The sequence below is a fragment of the Camponotus vicinus genome, unplaced genomic scaffold (assembly GCF_025532165.1).
Source record: "Camponotus vicinus isolate PSW18456_S1 unplaced genomic scaffold, iyCamVici1.0 SCAF_7, whole genome shotgun sequence".
Lineage (NCBI taxonomy): Eukaryota > Metazoa > Arthropoda > Insecta > Hymenoptera > Formicidae > Camponotus > Camponotus vicinus.
Genome location: NW_028141979.1, coordinates 3,721,241 through 3,741,778, shown reverse-complemented (window position 1 = coordinate 3,741,778; position 20,538 = coordinate 3,721,241). Strand labels below are relative to the sequence as shown.

General features: G+C 36.3%; 1 protein-coding gene across 5 annotated transcripts in view; it reads left to right on the top strand.

The window, feature by feature from the left end:
• The window catches only part of Cad87a (cadherin 87A), a 207,240-nt gene that overhangs the window by 143,818 nt on the left and 42,884 nt on the right, over positions 1–20,538 (top strand). The gene's annotated exons all lie outside the window — the stretch shown is intronic.

Genomic DNA, 20,538 nt, shown 5'->3' with positions numbered 1-20,538 from the left:
ATACAAATTTATGGTTATTTGTGTCTTCTGTGTCTTCTAAGTACGATATAGTTACATAACGCAGTAACATAGTAAGAGTCCCGGTAAATCTCCGACAAATGTCCTGCCAGGGGTCATACGACGACTCTCCCCTAAGAAAAATCTTGTCGCCGCGAATGTTCCTGCGCGGATTCGGAATGACGAATGCGAGTATTCGCACGGTCGCGCGCGGAACAAAGCGACCGGGGAAAACGTCGGAGAATTATTTGTGCGGCGAGCATTCGCGCAGAAATCAATGGAGACGGAGAGAGAGAGAGAGAGAGAGAGAGAGAGAGAAAGAGCGAGAGATTTATGAGGTGGGACGCGATGAGGCAGAACAACTAAGGAAGAACGACCGCGATTCGCGTTCAGCAACAACGCGAGAAAGATAGCGCGTCGCGAACGCTTATCGTCGCGTCGACGATATAACGTCCGATGAACTATCGCGGTTTAATAATCTGGAGGATGCGATTGCGCTGAATCGACGGCGGAAGTGATCGCGAAAAAAAATGATATACGACTACATTCGGCATAGAAATGCTGATCGCAAAGTCTGTCGGAGTTGGCGAATAATCGATACACATCGCAATCGGAATTGTTCTCTCGTCACGATTCAATAAAACATATATATGAAATATAAAAATAAGTTACATGCATTATATAGAGAACTTTATGCAAAACGTAAGAATATATAAATTATTGGAAATCACACTTGGCGAAATCCATCTTTTATAAATAAAAACCGTTTTATCGATTATTTTATATATCTTGTCATTAAAATCTTAAAAGAATAGCTTTTCCTCTCGATTATAAAAAAAAGTTAATCTCTTTTAAATTGAAATTAAAGACTAATTGTGCATGATGTATAAGTAAGTTCATATTGGCGAATATTGATAAGATGATGTATACAATCGTGATTTGTAGAGTTCCCACTTAAATCTTTCGCAAAATATATGCTTGAGCTTGCATTTTAAATGCGAAATACATTGTAATTACGAATGTCACGGTTTTGCGCTTCGTCGTCTATCGACCCTTGAAAATGCAGTTTCTCCCGTACTCACGGAGTGCTAACTTTAATTAAGTGCTGATAAGCGAAAACGCGGAGAATTTATTTCGAATTTGAAGAGAAATATTAGAGTTCCGTTATACGCTGGGAACTTTGCAAATATTTAGGTGCTGTCCAATTTATAATTAACTGCAAACAATAACAGATTTATTAGCCGATAACAGATATATATTAGCCGATATGGATAATATTTATACAATTAGTAATTTTCACATTAATGGTAACTGATATATCAGGAATTCTATTACATAATGTATCGCCATGTAATAATATTCCGTTTGTACATGAATGTATCCTTTTTCATGAAAATTGTAAATGAAAATTACAATTTATTAATTTATTTCAATTAATAGGAATCATATTATTATTATTTATATTTTCTGCATGCGAATTTGTATGCATATTTCTAATAAGATCTTAATATTAATTAATATTTGGAAAAATAAATTTTATACAGAGAATAATTATATGAATATTTGAAGAGAGAGAGAGAGAAAATAGTTAAAAAATCAGAAATATATGTCAAATATAAATTTTTAATCAAAGTATACACGCGATATTTTTTCAATGCAAGTTTAATTATCTATTTGTCCGCTTGTTTAATTTCCAAGGGACCATTAAAGTAATTATCGTGGGCCGATAATATTCACCCGACACTCATTCATTCTATACAGTTAATTAGTGCGGTAATTACATTAGGTACATGCGCACGTGTATTAAAGTTGAAACAGTGCTGCCAACTAAACAGAGATCTATGCTTATTTGTAATCGTGTAAAATGATTATAACTAAAGAATGATTGATTGGCTACATTAATTATCTGTCTATATTCTTTCAATAATCCGCGAATATATAAAAATTGCATTTACATAATAAGAAATAATTGTTAAGAATACTTAAATATTTAATTAAAACATAAATCTTTGCGTACATCTATTTTATAGATGCACTGTTTTTTTATAATCGGAATGTTTAGTTTATATTTTTTCCTACTTTTATCATTTTACTGCAGAAATTATGACTTTCTTACTTTTTACGCTCGTATCCACATCGATATCTTGCACGTTACATTACGTATCCGCTTCTCTTTCCTCGCGATTGAGGAACGTATCCTTCTCAACACAAACAATTATGCAGATTTTCAGGTCGCTTGACTTAAATTTTTATTCCAAACGCAAAGTATATAATGCATTAAAAAAAAATCTGCATTTTTCATGAGCCATTTTTCTCTCTACGTTAGAGATTATAAATTGGAAAGGGGGAAACGCGTCCGTATAGAATTGTGGATGCTGAAAGTAAAAATACTAAACTAGTGACGGCGCGCGCAGCGCGAAGGGAATAATTAACCAATCGTTCGTCGGTCGGACATTTTTTATCTGACCGCGGCGAATTGCGTTATTCGATGCCGCATTAATTAGCCGCATCGCGGTGACGGTGCGATGTGATTGCGCATGTCGAATTCGCGCGCGCGGCTCCATCGACAGATGGAAAATCTATCCCAATCGCGAGTGCCCCGCGAGAGAGAACTCGCCCTTGTAAAATGTAAATTCGGTCCCGCGATTAACTCGATTAATCCACCGCTGGCCCACAATCTCGGAAGCGTTGTTTTCGCGCATCCGAGATTATGCACCGTTCCGATGTACGGGGGAGGAGAGGATGGGGTGCGTTTGCAGATTTCTCTCGCTTTCCCGAGTCCATTAAAGCAGGGGTTCCCAAAACGTTCCCTGGACATTTTAGACTCGCGCAACACGTCGGCGCCCTTGGAAGAAAACAGATGTAAAAGTTTGAAACTTTCTCAGCTCTGAAAAAGAAGACTGATGATCCTACGAGAGGAGATAAAAGAGGGGCCTCTTTGCAGAATGGGAGATATAAGCGAACGGGATATATCCGCCAGATATGCGGCCACACTGTTAACGATATGTTCTCTCGCTCGTTATAATCTTTTTCCGCGGTTTTTCGATAAAATATTCCCCTCGTACCTCGTTTTTCCCTCGCTCGAAGTATCCTCAATCCTCAATCGCGAATAGCCCCGTCGTCGTTGAAGCTCAATGCGGCTCGGCTCTCACCCGTTGCCTCTCGCAAAGCTCAGACTTGGAATAGGTTGAAGAGTTGGCTGAAGAAAGATATGGGGGAAAAGGAGGAAGAGAGAGAAAGGTCTCGAATCCTCTCTGAACAATTGAACGATTATCGGGAGATTTGCTGGCGTTCAGACGCGATTTCGAAAGATGGCTGCATGTCTACCCCGTCTTGTGAATTATTCAATAGTTCTAAAACGAAATTTGTATCTCCCCTTTTTACTCCCCTGCTTCTCTCCACCTTGTATAATTTTGTTTTACTTACAAACGACGGTACTTTGTTTTTATTTATTCTGGTTCGGTAAAACAACGTCAAAAACGAATTATCGATTCAAGTTGATGCGAAAAAGCGAGGATACGTTGCTGGCTTAACAGATTTAATTAAACAGTGCGTTATCGAAACGATGTTCGATGGTTATCGACACAATTTTTTAGATATTGTTTACATAATATCATTTTATAATAGCATTTTTGCTTTGAGTAGAAATTTTCCGAGTTTATATTACCTGTGTAATTCATCGCGATGAAAGAGCACTCGGAATGTTTTTTCGAAACTTGATGTCGCGCGTTAAATATCTGTAGTTTCGAATGTCAAATCGGTATATCATTCGGAAACCATTTATATCAAATGTACGAAACGTTCTCGCGACTAAATCCACTGATAAAAAAATCATACGGTGCGATTGAATGTTCGAGTCATCAAAGTTGCAATATATGATTCAATTTTTGCCGAAGAAATAATTTTATTGCACGAATTAAAAAATTTGCCATTTTTTTATGTAAACAAAATCAACGAATAGGAAGAGTACGTTGTGATTCTACGATGTCTCGTCGTGACCTGGGAATTTGATAGCATCAATGGGGAAAAGCTTTCAAACGGAAATCAGTAAAACGGGATGATGCTACCCTGCTTGCGTTCGCGTTTGGAATTTCTGTGTCACTTTGGCTTTTCCGATTACCAATAACCGGTAAATTTCGATTATTGGTTTGCCCGATCGCCGTATTACATGTACCGAAAAATCGTCGAAAGCGTTATAAAATAGCAGAGTTGACGAGATTGTGTAGAAACAGAGGGATGAGAGGGGGTGAAAAAAATCGGCGCGATGTCGGATCCTCGCGGAGTCTCTGTCATCTCTCTCACCGGTTATTACCCGATAAACTCCGATAAGTTTCAAGATCGATTCTCGAACGTCAGCTCGCGCTCTCTTGACGATGGATAATTTTTCTTTCTTTCGCGAGCCTTCAACTCGCGAGTCTTTTTAACTGAGTTTTACACCAAGAGGATACCTTCGACCTGTCACGAATATAGGGATGAAATTTTGCCCTGATCTGAAAATAACTAGATAGCATAGTATCTGTTATAGAATAATTATTGAATTTTGGAAATATATACACTAGAATAATTTTTGAATGTGACAGGAATTGTATATATGAAGTGACAAGTGTATTATATATGCTCTGTATATTTTATTGAATTATTATCTTTATCTGAGATAAATAATTCAATTTTCATAGCACATTTAGGATATCAAAATTACATATTAATATATTTTTTTTAAATATCTTTAAGATTTTTCATGCTTGATTAAGATTATATTACAAAATCATTATTTTTTTATAGCACTAAAAAGAAAATAAAGTATACATTTTTAAAAGACTGAAAAGAATGTATTTTTCCTGGTAGAATAATATTATTTGAAAGGTCCTAAATTCAGTCTACATACATTCTACGTTTCTTGCGTTGTACTTTGAATAGCATCATTGGTTATTTATGTTTTTGGAGGATCGTTCCTCCTACAAAGAAAAGCGACTTTGTTGAAGACTAGGAAATCGCAGCCCTCAAACACAATAGGAGCGCCGGAAGCCGCACTGTCTACGGTACACGCGAGCGAGGCCGAACCCGGGTAAACAGACGAGCACTTGGCCCGTACTTCTGTTGTCGCTAGGGACGATCTCGTATAGAATATGCAAGAGCGCGCGCCCGTTGCACCGTTTCCGAGTTTTTATCTCCGCGCCGACTTGTAATTCCATTCCGAAGTTTGCGGATAGCGGGAAAACTTCCTTCGAGTAATATTCGTCGTCTCCCTCGATGATGACATTAAAGCTACTGGCTGCGCGAGATGCACTTTCGCGTATGTAACAAGCTTACATTAAGCGCGCGAGGATATTCGGTATCGATTCGGTGACATTTGACATATTCGTGAAATACGAAAATAAATTATACGTCGACATTTAACAATAATTTCTAATTTCGCATCTAAACATTATTCGTACAAGGCACGGCGTACTCGAGCATTAATGATCGCCATTCAAAATATATCGTGTATATTTAAGCATCACCGTAATTTGCGAGCAGTGTGCTGTCGAGCATTCCTTAAACGGCAAACAGGCGAGTTGCGCTTCAGCGTCGTATTATGCATGTACGAGAGACGATACGAGGCCAAGATCTTGCATCGCGCGCGCAAGATGCATCGAGAGAGGGAGAGAGAGAACGCATTTATGGCGATACCAAGAGCGTTTCTTTGTTGAAACGCTCCCCGGACGCTCGCCGGCCGTAACCGGTTGCCGGAGAAATTGCAGCTCCCGTGAATTATCGATCGATAGGGTTTATCATATCGAGCCGCGCGCGCGTCTCCCAGGTAGGAATTTCGACGACGTGTCATTTTCTCGCACGAGCAACGCGGCATCGTCTCGTCTCTCGCGAGAAAAGAGCGCTTCGGGTCACTTCGCGCATCGTTAAGTTTTATCGCGACGCAAAGTGAACTCGCAAACGCGCGTTCCCAGCTAGACAGTTACGACGAGATAGTTTGCATAAAAGTAAACCTGTTGTCCGGATCGCGCTGCGAGCGCGTTTCTCATTTGGAAATTAATCCGACGTACGGATGTTAGCGAATAGTTTCGGCAAACTTTATCGATGAAACTTTCAGACCAATTTCGGAGTCGATAATTTCGCAGCGGAAATCTCATTTATGATAATACTTTTCGCAACCTCCTATTATCTGTATATATTTAAAATCTCCTATTAAAATTGGTTGCAATAAAATTTCTGTCAAAATTAAATAGGAAGCAGATAGAAGATGAATAGCAATCAAAATTTATACATTCGAAAACAGTGATTTCTTAAAGTATCTTTATTTAATAGTCATATTTTTCTCTGTAGCTTGAAAAATTTGCTTTTATGTGTGCGTTTTTTATTTTGCATTCTGATGAAATGTACAATTTATTAAAACTGCATGTACCTTTTTGATTTAGAATTTAAAATTTAATTTCGCGTGCTATACCGAATTCTTATTACGCAAATTACATTTGTGTTTGGTGCAATATTTGTAACATATACACGGTAATTTAAATTTCATGATGATCTATATATACATGTAAACAACTAATCGATATGCCAGAGCTTCGAAATTATTAGTTTAAGTAAATAACTTATGAAATAGATCATATTTATAATAACAACCTAATTGCAGTTTTAATTAAACACATGCCATCCATTTTGAATTTTGATTGCAATTAGCATAAATAAACTATTACTTCGTGTCAAACAGACCATTCATTGCAAGGGCTTCTAATTTGTACATTAATTCGATAGATATAATCAATTTTGACGTGAGATTTGAAAATAAGGGATGAATAGCGCTGCGATTAATCGTATTAACAAATATTTAATGAATTAATCCAATTAACGAGTATTCAAAATAAAATCAATAAAGTAAATTTGCGAAATAAAGGCTGAATAAATTCGGTATTATATTCCTTGCGGAATTTATTTGCGATTTTAATTGATGGGAGGAACTGTACTCTCAATTATCGACGATTCTTCCACTATTTCTCGAAGCACGCTCGCGATTAGTTTCGCGACATTGATCGGTCGTATCGTGCTCATTGAGTCATTGTCGTCTTTAGATTTTTAGGGGAATTCGAAGGTCGCCGATGAGAGACCATTCTTAATTTCCCGGTTGAAAGATTTCGCCTCAGAAGAGCGCGAACGGTAGAGCTTTAATTTCACCGAGTGAATCTGAATGCTGTTTTGTCCCGCTGCTTGCGGTGAAACCGCGATGGTGACGGTGACGGAAAGGATGCAAACGCGACGGAAGAGAAGAATGTCGACTGGGGATGGGAGGGAAAGAAAAGTTTCGCGCTTCAGCGCGAAAGGTTTGGCGAAACAGCGCGTGTTCGCGTAAAAGCACTCTTCGGGAGACTTTTACGGAGGACGACGACGACGGCGACGATGGCGATGACGACAGTCGACGACGACGATGGAAAGGGATGGAAAGGGAGAGAGGGTGGTGCGGAAAAGAGAGAAAGGACGACGTTAAATGGGGATGACAATAATAGGACATGGAAGTTCGCGAAACGTAGTTCGCGAAGCCGCATCGGTTTTCGTTGGCGGACAGGCTGTTTAATTGTTTCTCCGTTCGCCGTTCATTTAATCGAGACGAAAAGGATTCGACTAGTCGCGCGATTTCAACGATCGTTGAACATTTAAAGCGGCATTTAAAAAGATGGATATGGACATTCGACATTAATTCGGATTTATTTGTATTTCAAGAGAAACGTCAATATTTCTGATTCTTATGTTTTAGTCTTAAATTCGAGAAAAAAAAATGTCTAATATAGAATGTTATTGGAAATTTCATTACTGGTTGAGTTATATTAAAGAACTGTAATATATTTTCTGATTTTAATTTTAGTCTCTGCTCTGTATTTGTTTGAATATTGTCAAATACTAATACATACTATCAAAAATAAATATTTTTGTCGAGATTTCTCTCTGCAACTAATATTTACTGTTTTTTTTTGTGTATTTTTACATTCGTCCATTATATGTATCATAAGAATTCAGTCTCTTTTTTACATACATTTTTACATACACAGAACACTGTAGCAAATTGTTCAATCCGCTCAAAAATAGAGCTTAAAAAAACATGGAATTCATCTGTCCACTTTATCGTTGACACTTGGGACACTCTTGAGAAGACAATTAAAGCTCGTCGTTTGCCAGAGATGCAGTCGGATTAGGACATCGTCACAGAAGCAGTGGAAAAACCACAAAAGGTGGCGACATGTTTTTTTTTTTTTTTTTGACATTTTGCTTGACCGATAATCTTAAATTATTGGCGTTGATCTTTCGCTTTGCGTTGTTAATTGCAAGATTTTTTGCCACTTATTTCCGGCGTCCCACAATGCACGATAATTTCTCATGATGTGATCATAAGTTAAATGCGAGTCGTCATAACGATCTATATATGACAATATTAGAACACGACAGAGGCTACTTAAATCTACGAAGATTGATTCTTGAGAATTGAGAAATTTTATTCGGTGCAGCGAATTTCTTGTTATAGCACTGCAGCTATTAGTAGAGATCAAGCGAACGGGATCACGGAAAATGCGGAAAATCGCAAGTTAATTGTGAACTTCAGCAAACTACTAATTAAAAAATTACGCGAGTGAATTTCGGAATCGTCTGCGTGGATTAGAAACTTCGCAAAATGTTTTTATTAAGCAGTGAATCCTTATTCCATGTTGGCTTTATTTAAATAATAAAATTTTAATATAATGCTCAATTTTGTATATATTAAGATATTCAGCATCGAAAATTAGAAAGATGTAAAGAAAATAGCACTCGATCATGTGTTTTCGCTAAGGAAAGATTAATTTTGTAATTAAGTCTGAAAGATGAAATTTATAACTTTTTACACCCTGCAGATATATGTTCTCCAATACTGTAAGATATTGTAATTAAGATGTAATCATATAGGATGCTTATAACGAAATATTTAATTTATTATAAAGAAAATTGTCAATTATTTTTTAATAAGGTTTTTTAATAAGATTATAATCATCAGTAGTAGAAGGCTATATGTGATCAGAAACGTTCTTTTCTCGGCGACTACTTTTAAACAGTAATGTTTTATTATTTTTTTCACAATATTAAAATAAATACAATAGAGTTTATTATTTACAATATAATTTTTGTTATCTTTTATAAAATAGCACGCGCAAATTTATGTTTAAAAGGATATAAAAATTAGATCGAAGATTGATGCTATTATCTATTATGATTACTTACTAGCTAGATTTTAATACTCTGTTTATAAACAGCCAGTGAACATCGAGACTGAAATTGCACTAAAGCCACAATTCTAAAATTAATTCTGTACGTAGCTTTAATAATAAATGCTGATTGTCGTTTAATCGATAAACCAAATATATATTTGATGCTTTAGGAAATGCCCGCATATGAATTTTGTTTTACGTCATTTCCAAGCTTCTCAAAATGTGTTACCGATGTGATACATGAAGCAACATGCAAAATGTTTGCAAATTAACATTTCGTTTTCGTAAACTTTCTCATTTGAAACATGATCAAACAGAATTTTGAAAGAGAAACACAAAATCAAAATTAATCCTTCGTAAAACCTTTTTAAAAATCTAATACTATTTTAATCACAATGATGATAGCAACGTTAATTTCTTACTAACTATTCAAATACTGAAAGTTAATTAATTTAATTAAAATTTTATTATCATTTGTATTATTTTTTATTGCGGTTGCCTTATTATGGTTGCCTTATATCTTTATTTACAAATACTTACAATTATTTTTATTTACAAAGATTTTATTAAAATGAGATTTTATAATTTTAATTTCATCTTTTATTTAATTAAAGATGCTTCATTATTAAAATATTTAATATTAATTATATTTAAAATATCATTGTTTATATAGAATGTTGCAAAATTCAAAGCAACTGATATAAATAATTACGGATCTGAAATTAATGAATCAGGATAATAATTAATGAGTCAGGAACGATTCTCGGGAAAAAATCTTTAGAGGCTCTCAAAAGCACATTTTTATAAACGCGTTTATCTTTTAAAACGACCTGTAGATAGTCGGTCTCGGTCGATCAGATACCGCCCGTATGGCTGTTAGTCTCTTAAAACGTCGAAGTTGCGGCTTCCTCCAGGTAATGCCGGCATTAGCAACTTTTGGCCGGGCTTCGCGGCGGGAAATTGCGAAAGTAATAAAGCGAGCGAAGTATAAAAGCGGCGGCAACGGCTGGGGAGGAAGGGAAGAGAGAACGGCCATATTAATCGGACTGCCGGCATTTCGGGATGGAACGAAGGAACGCGGTAGGAAGCACGCGATCACACAGGAGCCGCCTTGTCGCAGGTATCCTGTCTGTCTCCTGTCACTTTACCGCTGCGCGGCGGACTCGCGTTTCCTGAAAAATGCACAAACTTGCCAACGCGCGTTTTCGCGCCCTGACACTCGTGTACGTCATGTTCGCCGCCACTTTCTCGCTGTTGGAAGCGCGAACAACCTTGTATCTGTCTCGATCTTTTCACCTTCCTCGATTCTTATCACTGGTTCTCAAACTGCGGATAGTAAAAAAAAAAGAGAGAAAATTTCGGAGAACGGATACGCGATAGAATATATGATTTATGAAAAAGAAAGGTAAGAAATTATATATATCATGATGGAAAATTAATTCTGCAAAATTTTACATTGTATATAAATTTTAAAATATAAAATTGTCTCTCTTATCATTATTATTTAGAAATGTTATTATTGAAAAAAAAGTGATAATTGCGAGATTGTTACTAATGACGCGCATTTTATCGGTAAACATTGTAAACATCGTTTTCCATATAAATGCGATTATAAATTTATTTATCTATACGTCTCTTCGCGGGAGCGCAATTGCGTTTCCGGCGGATTAAATTTGAGATGCGCGACTAGTGCTTTAGATGCAAATTATCTTAATTCGCTGTCAGCACCGTCGGCACCAATTTAGCGGCGACGTACCGTAAATTCGTAAATATTTGCATCGCACTTTGATTAGAAAACTCTAAAACAATTGTGGCTCCTCGACATGCTCGAAACAGCTGGACCGTTCGCGAAATCGCGTTGTCGTATTCGTGAATTATTTACCGAGGAGAGAGAAAAAGAGAGAGACAGACGATGCTGACATTAATTTATGACGCCATTTTATAACGTTATGTGTCAGTTTTTTCGCGTCACAGAGCACATTCTCGCGATGGCGTAGAATAGCCAAAATAATTGCGAAACGCGAAAAAATTAAAAAAATTACTCCCGATATTACAACATGCATTAATTTAGGCGAAGAATATAGTTGGTTGCGTTATGCATTAACGCGAAAAGCTGTCATGTTGCGAAGCTTTAATTATGTAAACGATGGCAGAAAATCAATAATTTTAATTATAATTCTCCTATTAATACAGATTGCTAGAGTGTGTTTTCATTAAGGAAAAAATCGATTTCGAATTCATTAAGAGCTTTGTGATTAAAAGCATATTCAATAGTTTCGAAACGCTCTGGGTATTATGGTTATTCCCGAAAAAAATTGGTTCGTTGTTATCTTTTCATTACTTTGCTCGCGTAAGTCGGCGGATTAACGTAGTTTTATTCGAATGAGAATATTACTTCAATTTTCCATTCCCTTCGATCGTAAGTCTTCCGCTTGAACCTTCATCTCGTTAGTACGCATCAGAGTGAACTCATCTTGCGAGATACGCCGAAAAGTTCTCCTTAAAGCTTTTTTGCTGATGGTTTGTTTGCTAAAAATTCTGCTGTGATATCGAATTCATCATGTTATACAAGAGAAAGTGTATCTATCGATAATTATATGCATGTATTTAATCGACGTATGTATTTTTGATAAGATAGAAGCATAAGATTAACTCGAGGTAAAATATTGAATATCATAAAATCGATTTAGAATTTTTATAACAGCATTATTGAGTTTAAAATATTAAATAAGAGTCTAAATGTAAGTATTCAAAAAAACATGTCACGATTATAAATTTCTTAATGTCTTCAGAGAGTTTTTATTTCATTTATTTAATATTTTGATAATATTCTATTTTGTTGATTCAATATTTTATGTAGTGCTTTAATTTCCGTTGTCTATTAATTATATAGTACACAATTTAAAGTCAGTTTTTCATTAAATAATTGAGAAGAGAGAGCTCGACGTTGTCATTAATATAATAATAACTCTTCAAAATTGAATGAATAATTTTGTTTTATTCCTTGAAAAAGAGAGAGATTTTTGCTTCATCTTATTTGCGAATTTGCATAATTCTTGTATTCTGGTGATTGTCAATTTTTAATTCGATCGATAAGATAGGTCATTTCTTCTTCTATTATTAGAAATCGCTGAGGAAACGAATTAAATTATGACGACATTTGCATTTTATAATGAATTAAATTTTTTAAATCGAAATAAAATACTTCGATATCTCGCGCTATACGTGCGAGGTTCGTCAGTTGAATAAAGCGTGGTTATTCATATCTATCGACAGCGTGTTATCCTTTAAGATAGCACACCAGAATCCCCTCAAACATTGTATGAATGGAAAAAAGCCTCGGTCTTTGAGAATAATCCTTCGGAAACACAATTCTCGGAAGAAAAATCTTTTGAAAAATAAACTCTCGGGCTAAAAAGAACGATGGGGTATTGTTTTCGTTCGGATACCGGCGGGGACGGGATGTACGTGTGATGGCGCGTACGTGTGTTTGCTTCGCGTTCGCGCCACCCCCGCACCACCCTCAAACGTGCGCGGGTGTGTGCGACCCCGATTTTCAGTTCTTTGCGGCATCAAAGTTTTTTCGCGAGAATTTATCTGCCGGCGCCGGAACGAGCTCCCGGCAAACGTTTTCTCGGGGGGCTAATTTCGCCGCAGTTTGTATTCGCCATCGCGAAGGTCCGGGCGGCAGCCCCGGTGCACTTCCCCGTACGAATCTAAAAGGTATCTCGCCAAATGGAATGATATCATTAATAATGCACCGTTGTGTGAAGTAACGAGCGATAAATGGGAATGTACCGAATTTCGCTAAATGAAAGTTTGATGGATATTACGAATCGGAAAATGGAAACTCGATATTTTTCTATCTCGCTCTCATATTTTCTCATATTTTTTATTTGGATTTTTTTCCGGATGCAGATATATATTGTAATTGATGCGTGATTGTACAATTTTTAGTTTGACATATATTTCTTTTTTTTTCCTTTGATTAACGTTTTTCATTCACATACTTTTGTGAGGATCAATTCACTGTAGAATTTTTAGCAACGAATATTTTTTTTTATTTGATTCTGCTCTTGCGAAAAGAATAGAATTTTTAATAGAATTCTGTCATGAACATGGCGGAGTATTAAGAGTGGGGAGAATATTATCTACAGTTAAAAAACGGGTGGGTTCATCATTTTTACGCGATACAATCGACAGAATTTATGCTGTATCGAATCGATACTCCGCCGAATAGAATATCGACCTCATTTTATTTGTAATTCACGAACGCGCTCGCGATCTTCACTTACAGTTTTGCATACACGTCGCGATTCTTTTTTTTTAAAGATTTATTTTCCGGAAGATGTTGTGCTTCCGAGATTTTTCAGGGATTAATTTCCCCAGGGATTGCGTTGCTCATCCAAGACCGGGAATGCTCCATTCGTTACTAAAGTTGTTCGAGTGTGACTCGCTCGTGTCGTGACTTGCGCGAAATGCAAGATGTAGGAAGAAGACTTAGGATACTCCGAAAGTTCTGAACTTTCTCTGAATTGACTTACAGATTGTATCAGTCAAGTTAAAAGGAATAGCGGTAATTTGAATGTTGCACATAAGCATTAATATATAATTTCTTGATATGCATTAAAAATTAAATTTGTTCTTTAATTCATCGAAGCCGTCTCTATCATCGAAGGATAAAATGTGATCTCTAAACATCCTGTTTTAAACACTGTATTCGAAATAGTACTTTTGTAACAATTTCATGCCAGAAGCACTAATTGTTCCGCTTGTAATTAAGACTCTTAATTATTGAACGTACGTTGATCATTCAAAATCGATCGTATTTTCATTTCATTACGAAGAATATAGTCGGATTCGTATTCTCTAATTACCTTTCATTTAACGAATAAATGTTGAATTTTTAGATTTCCCCTGCAACACGAGTTGAAAATTAAAACGAATTTTTATGGCGAGAAAAACGAACATTACATTGTACGAATAAAACATTATCAAAAGTAATCACCCTATCAAGTTAAAAAAGCGATCAATCCTGATCGCTAAATTAAACTTACCACGGAGACGCGTCCTGATGCTAGAGTTTTAATACTATCCTAGAATTACGATCGCGCGCGCGAAAACTTTGGTAATTTTTTAAAAGTAAGAAAACAGGCCGCTCTCCTCTCTCTCTCTCTCTCTCTTTTTCTCTTCTCTAGGAGCGTCTCGCCCGCTAAAACGCAGTCAAATGTAAGAAAGTTTTCGAAGCGAGATCGCAACTTCTTTTACATCCGGCTAGGTCTTTAAAAGGCGTCGGTAAACGCGTCCATCCTGCAATTGCGAACCGTCGCGATATCGTCTCAGGAGTATCTCGAGCACGCGCCTGGAAATGCAACCGTATTTCGCCGAGGGGACATTAAAGCGGAAAAGTGCGAGGGGTGGATGGGCGATTCTAATCATCCTTTTACGGCACGCGGAAATTTTTACGCCCTCCGCAATTTGCTGCTACGCTCGGTAGCAATCCCGAAAAGTTTCGCCATCTCGTGCTCGCGCGAAAACTTTTGTCTACGATTCTCACGATCGTCGTAGACGACGTCGTCGGCATCGTTGTAGTCGTCGATGATGGAAGGAGCCAATAAAGTTTCCTGTAACATTGTGCGTCCACCTGAGAAAATTTTTCTCGCAGCGGCTACAGTAAATCGATATCGTGGTATCGCTGTTTAAAATATGCAAGATCTCAAGATGGATCGGAAAAGTTGCAAGAACACGATAATTATCGAGGGACAAAACTTGGTAAATTGTTTATTTGTCCGTTTTATAGACGCTTGTTAACATAAATGATTTTCAAAAATATTTTTGCGGATTTTAATGAATTTTGTCATATATTTCATATATAATAAATAAATAAATATATATATATATATATATATATATATATATTTATATATATTTATTTATTTATTATATATGAAAAATATCACAAAATTCATTTAAAAAAAAGAAAAACGAAAATTTTGGTAAAAAAGAAGTAGAGGATATTTGGTGAACATAAGTGCAAAAATATTTTTGAAAATCATTTATGTTATATACATCTATAAATTAAATGCATGAAGAGAAGAAAAACGATTATTTTAATTAACTTTCCGCGCTTGTAAAATGAAGAAAAAGGCACGTCGATTAAAGTTGAAAAATGATTCCCCAACACAATATTGTCTCCTCCTCACCTGTTGTCGGCGAATTGCAATCCGCGCACGTAGTCCTCGCCGAAGTGACAAGGACCGGTGGGGACTCGTACGTGACAAGAGTGAAGGTTTTTCGCCGGTCGTGCCGAGGGTGAAGCCGGGAACGGAAGGGGGGGTGAATAGGGAACGCCGTTCCCGAACTAATTATTTTTGATCCCGGACGAGCTCGGATCCGAGCACACAATGGCCGACGGCGTTTCTTTTGTAACCGGGCACGATTAATTCCGCGCGGAACGTTACCCCGGGGGCTGCTCGTCTCGGTCGGAGCCCAGTCCATCCCCCTCGTTCGTGGTCACCTCTGTAGGATTCCTCGACGACCGAAAAGCCCGTTCACCATGCAAATCTGCGCGCAGCCACCGGGGAGTACCATTAAGGTTCTCGAATCTTTTCGTGTCCGACCGACCACTAGCTTCTTCGAATCGCGTTTTGTTTCTTTTCTATCCAATGCAAGGACGCGCATTTATTTTGCAATTCCGTCAACCAGACAAATGACAAATGATCAGAAATTGATAAAATGGCTTTCCAATGATTCTGATAAAATTTTAGAAATAAAAATGGAAAGAGAAATAAAATAATACGTATCAGATAATAAAAATGCACATAGAGAGAATAAGAGAAAATTTGAAAGACTGATTTTATGCGAAATTATATATCGATGGTAGACAAGATGAAACCGAGTACGAGTTAGCAATGAGTTTATATCGATAAATGTCATTTATGTTAGCTGCATATCGCATCAATACTCGCGTGCACATTGAATATTGCAATCGATAACTCTTCCGTTATCTCGCATATCATGATTTTTCAGTTCAATTTATGTGAAGTACCTATTTACTTCTCGCAACAAACAACCGACATAAATTCGTATTGTCAGTAAATTCTTTACAACTGAATATTTATTTCTCTCGTGCAATTATTTTATCTGTTCGATAAAATAAAAAGATGATTATTTTCACTACAATCGTAAAAGTTCTTAAGAAACTTATATTCTGCTTTATCAATGCGTTCATTCGAGCATCTCATTGATTCTTTCATTCGTAGAATCCATTTTCTTTGCGATAAAAAAAAAATTTTGCATCTCTATTGATTATGAAATGAAATATGAATGCAAAAATTATTAAAAGGCATAAAAATTGATAAATGCCAATGTTTTGTAAATAAAATCATATTGACTTACGTCAAAAAAATTTATGAATTATTAATTGCGTCGCGACCGATTTAATTACAATTTTTATTTGATTCGCGATATCATAAAATAATGATAATTCAATTATTTATGCAGGCATGCATTTAGCATGACGTGTCATTCACAGGAATGCACCGTCGAATACTCATTGATTTTTCATCAACGACAATACTTGACCGACAAAATGTCAGTCTTAAACGCTATAAAGTAACATGGTAAAATTCATCGGTGAAATTTTGCTTCGATAACTCGTCGTACGAGTTCTTTAACAAATGAGATTAATGATACCGTCGTTTGGAGCGACTGTAACAACGAGATAACAACAATGCATTGTAAAACTTATCCTAGTACGTGTAGAATACAATCTGTAACGGGACGTGAAGGTAATCACGTCAATTATTCTTCTACGACATTTATCTCGCGCCTTTCAGATTTTACAATAGCAATCCACGTGTATGATTTTGTAACACGTCCGCCATTGATTCCGACTTCCATTCACACCGGAAACGTAATCGGAATACCCGTATATCGCGAGTGCGTATCTCATTCCATTCCAGTCCTTTTGTCCATAGCCGGGTTTCGTCGATTTTCGACGATAAATTGTATATGAAGCCCGTAGAAGAGCGAATAGATTTGATTCTAGGACTGTCAGATAAGCGAAATTCATGGAGGCTTCGAGAAACGGAGAGCGGGCGCGATTGTAGAGTATCGACAATTTATTTTCCTATACCCGCGATAGAATGTGTACGTAAGTAGTACGAGTCGACCGCAATACCGACGGAAGTCTTCCTCTTCTCGGCGCAGCACGTTCTGACTTATATATTAAGCCGGCTGCATTCGCCGGAAAGACGGGAGATATTTTGCAAAATTCAGCGCAATATTCAAAGTAATACCGACAAATAATGAATCATCCGCACAGACGTATTATTTAATATTTTAATTAGATTTTCTCGCATACGAAGACGCGGTAATTCAGGGGCGATATCGAGTGGAATATTCGCGTATTCCCGCGAGTCTAGATGCAATATCGACGCGGCAACAATTCCTTCCCCCGCGAGGAAGACGCTGCATCTCGAAAGAAGCTTCATTCCACGTATCGTTCGTTCATATACGACTGCAGCCGGAATTTCTCTCGATGCCGGCGCATATAAGGGTTGAAGATACCGTATAAAAAACGCCAGCCACCGCCGCATTTATCCTCGAGCTTCGGATCCATGACGACGAGTGGGGTTGCTCGCGCACTTATTCGACGATATACCGCCCACAAGCTTTCAAGAGAATTGCATTAACAAGTCTAAAATAATTCCCCGCTTCCGCGTAGAGTCTTTTCTTGATGCCAAAAAGAATCTCTTTCCTGTCTTTCATTTCGTTTCCCTCTTTCTTTTACTTCTCATCAATTTTGGACGCGCCTACGATCTTGCGAAGAATTATCACGCAATTGTTTAGTATTATTTGTATTATTTTTGTTTTATTATATTTGTATTATTTAGAAAAAGAATGTTAATAATGATGCATGTGTCTTATTATTGTTCGAAATACATAACACGTGTGTGCTTGCAATAATTTTTACTTATGTTCGTTTTATTTATTCTCATTTTTTAATATAAGTATTTCTTATATTATTAAAAGTGTATCTTATATCTATTTTATTGATTTTTTTATTAATAACCATTAATACAATTTTTTTATTAATAATCAAAAGTAAAAATATTTGAGTTATCACTTTGCATTTGCGCTTTTTATATTCGTATATTCATCATCATATCCGCGAAAAAATTTGGCACTGTTTTGTTTCTTTCTTTCATGTATCCCCGTCTTTCTCTCTATATCCATTTATCTTTCTCCTTCTCCCCTCACCTTTTTTATTTGCGCTTCTCGCAGGCAGTTTTGGCGGAGCACTTTGCTCGATAGCGAGACGAGACGAGACGGTCGCGCGTCTTCCGAAAATCCGATTTCCGTCACGAGCGAGCTTAAGGCGATCAGTCGATATCGCGGGATTACTCGTGTAACTGCGGAGTGCTACAGGGAACACACAGCTCCCCGGTTTCCGTGTCGGAATGGTCATTTTTCGAGATAGACGCCGGCGCGCGCTGTTTATCCAATTCCCTCTTCTAATGCATCGGACGTCCTTTGGCTAATGGCACAGCAGGATGTCGTGCGGCAGTAGCTTCGTCGCATTCCAAACAGGTTTCTCGTCTCTTTCCACGGATAAGAGTGGTACTCGTGATTCCTGCGTCACGATCAGAACGATAACGTTAAACATCGAGGAGCGAAAGATCGAAAGTTGCATCTTATCGGTTCGTGAAATCAAGACTTTGCAAACGGTTATAATCGCGAAGGGATCGGCGAATAAAGTACTTGGACGTAAAATATCTTCTCTATTTTTCGAAACGACACAAAAAGAACAACTTTATTTAATTCAAAACTCCAATAGTAATGTTAATTTCGCAACTTTATTTGAGAGCAATGCAAAAAAGGATACATGCACTTTTAATTCAATATTGAAAAAATGGAAGATGAAAAAATGTTGCTCTTATATTTTTAACTATATTAATAAAAAAATAATAAAAAGCTCTTATATTTTTAACTATATTAATAAAAAAATAATAAAAAGATAAATTATTAATAAAAAGATATTCTTGTAGATTGAGAAAATATTTTCTTTCGTATGTTTCATATTTTTTTAGATATAATTGATTAAAAACAAAACTTTTTATCGAGAGATTGACTTTTTTATTACCAATATGTGAAGCCACAAGATGTTAGTATTGGCACGATTGCCATAATTAAACTATTAATTTATTTCGGGTTAAAATCTGACTTTTCTCGATTTCGCAAGAATTTGCGAAAACCAGAAGAAACGAAACAGAAGGGGGCTATCACGCGCGCTGAATTAATTGTTGGACATCTTAGCGGTGCGATAACACCGCAGGAACCTGTTAATTTCCTGCCGCGTTGAAAATACGGCTATTTTATGGTAATTAATCTTAAAGCGAGATGTTACATGGTTTTTATATCTTAATTATGCATCGTCTCGACGTAATACATTTCAACGAGGACTCGCGCTGTCATACTACTGTCAAACTATAAATTAATTGAGAGAGATTATATTAATACAATTATATATATTAAAATTATATATAATAAAATTATATAAAAGATTCTAAAGAATTTAAAATTATATAAAAGATTTTAAAGATTTTGAAGAATTATATAAAAGAGAGCAGAGATTTTGTGTGTAGCATTTGTTACATTGTAAAGATAGTGATAGATGAAATATAAAAGTAACTTTCAAAGTGTGATGTATTAAACTTTGAAAATTTTAACATTTTAAGTTTTTCTCATCGTCGTAAAATAGATCTGAAAATACCTTCCAAGCTAACTTTGTAAATATAGAAAAAAAATCCAATTTATGACAATAATTTATCGAGATTCAGAACAGGATGAATTTTATTTAGAGATTATGACATACATGTATTATTTGAACATATTTTGCTAAAATAGAGAAAGAGACGAAGAAAATTAAATATTTACAATTTCGACCGTATTGCGATCTTATAAATTATTAAAATATAAATCTACATATCCTTCTGCATCCAGATATTTAAGAATATCTGTTATAAATGGCGATGTATTTGATTCGAATGAAATAAAGCTAATGATTCTTTCTTTTATATCAATTGGTTTGCCGTTCTTTTTTCGGATCACACGATCCTCGGATCCTCTTTGAAAGTAACAGACGGAAGCAATTTCTAATAGGTTCTTTCATCCTGCCTTTTATGGCACGTTCTTTTGCACGGTGAGGTAACACGCCGTAGATATTTGTTTTCCAGATTTATTTTCGTATTTCGATGGAACTCAGTTTTCAACGCGCGACTTGAATTAGGTATATGAAGTTCAACGTCTCGTG